Source organism: Aquarana catesbeiana, linkage group LG06 (genome assembly GCF_042186555.1).
Source record: "Aquarana catesbeiana isolate 2022-GZ linkage group LG06, ASM4218655v1, whole genome shotgun sequence".
In the NCBI taxonomy this organism is placed as follows: Eukaryota; Metazoa; Chordata; class Amphibia; order Anura; family Ranidae; genus Aquarana; species Aquarana catesbeiana.
In genome coordinates, this window is record NC_133329.1 from 135701965 (window position 1) to 135703987 (window position 2023).

A 2023-nucleotide genomic window follows, 5' to 3' on the forward strand; every position below is an offset into this window, starting at 1 on the left:
GAGAGAGAGAGAGAGAGAGAGAGAGAGAGAGAGAGAGAGAGAAAAAGAAAGGAAGAAACAAGAGAGAGAAAGGAGAGAGGTGTAAAAGAAAGGGAGAAATAAGAAAAAAGAGAAAGGAAAGAGAAAAATGTGAAAAAAGATGAGAGAAAGGAGAGTGAGCGTGTGAAAAAGAGAGAAAAAAAAGAAAGGAAGAAAGCAAGGAAGGTAAGCTAATCTTTTTATTTTATAATACCTGAAAAGTTAAGAAAGAAACAATTGATTAGAAAAGAAGAAGAATCTAAGGTTTTATATCATATTTTTTTTTTTTTTACATTTTGGAAGGCTAGGCAGTGACGCCTAGTAATCTGGAATTTTACATCATAGTTTCTACTCAGTGCTGGAAGGTCAAATAAGTTCCGTATATTTGTTTTTGGCACAGCATCATTTGTGGGAGACATTGCAGCATACAATGAAAGATATGTATAATTTAGGTAGAACTCATTTTGTCTAGACAGCGCTGTGATTTACATTACAAAGGGAGCATTCAATTAAATACTGCAAGCTGTTGATGGCATGCTTGAAATAATCTCTTTTTATTTTTCCTGAATGAATAAATAAAAGAATTGAACACAGTTCTGATCCATGCAAAAACACAAAGGGGGTGATCAGCACAAAATTGGAGTTCTTGTTTTTGGTGCTCCGTCGCAATTCTTGTTTGAAAGGTAAAAAAAAGTTTGGTTGCTGTTGGCAACAGCTTCAATTGTGTGATTTTTTCTTTCTTTTTTTGTCTTGTTTCATGAAGCAGCCCTAAGGACTGATAGAGCAGCAATATTTGAAGTGGAACTAAAGTCTGATATAAAAAAACTGTCTGCCGACAGCTCTTTATTGTAGAAGAGACATGCAATAAAATAAACTTACCTGCCTGCTCACAGTCCTCTGTAGGATGTTGTGCATGTGCAGCTCAGTTTGTACTCTGGCGCAGTACCTGTGTCCAGTGATACAAAAATCAATAACAAAGGTAGGGTGAAGTGGGACTTTGTATGTACCTCTGTAGGGTTTAAATGAAGATATATATCACAGAGCAAAAATATAGTTTAACTTTATTTTCCATATATCAATGGTCAAATAGGAGCATTTTACAGTTATAACAGGATAAAATCACAGTTACCGTTATTTGGTCCTGACAAAAAGGATCAAAACAGATGGCCTACGCGTTTTCGTGGGGAGCCCCGCTTCTTCAGGGCCTTAAAGTAGCACAAATTTGGTACAAATATTGTAATAACCTATGGATGAAATATTGACAAAGTTATAGGTAAATATTAATAAATGTTTAAATCATTATAAGAGCATACAATTTAGAAAATTTATGAGGCATTCACAATTGTCCAAATAACATTACAGTGTAATATAGTATAAAACTTGACAAATCAAAGTTGCATTCTATTTATTTGATGTCCAACAATATGTCAAGAAACCAAGACTGAAGCAAAGGAACAAATAGATCAATTAATGCCTATAGCTCAAAGTTATATTAATGTATTGTTCTTTCACCTGTATAATGTCGACAATACAGTCAGTCCAATGGGAAGAAGCCTGGTGAGCCCGTGGGGATGACTCCGCGTCCTCACCCGGGAAAGCAGAACAGACTCCTATGTAATGGTGATCATAATAATGATGTTGGTAATAACAGTATAGCTCCCACAAAGAGAAATAAAAGGGAAAAGAAAAAGAAAAAAGAAGAAAAAAGAGAAAAGAAAAGAGAAGAAAAAAGAAAAAAGAAGAAAAAAGAAAAACTAAGCAGAAAGGGGAAGGGAAAGGGAGAAGGAGAAAAGGAAAACAAAAAATAAATAAAGGAGAAGAAAGAAAAAGAAAAAGAAAAATGGTGTATGTATATACATACAGTAGAGATAGATAAATAGAAAGGTGTGTGTGGATGAAAGTAGTATGGGGGTAGGAAAGGGGAGGGGGATTTGTAAGTATTATAGAGTCTTACCTTGCACTAACAGGGAAACCAATGTATAGTTTAAGATGTTTCAAAGAGTAT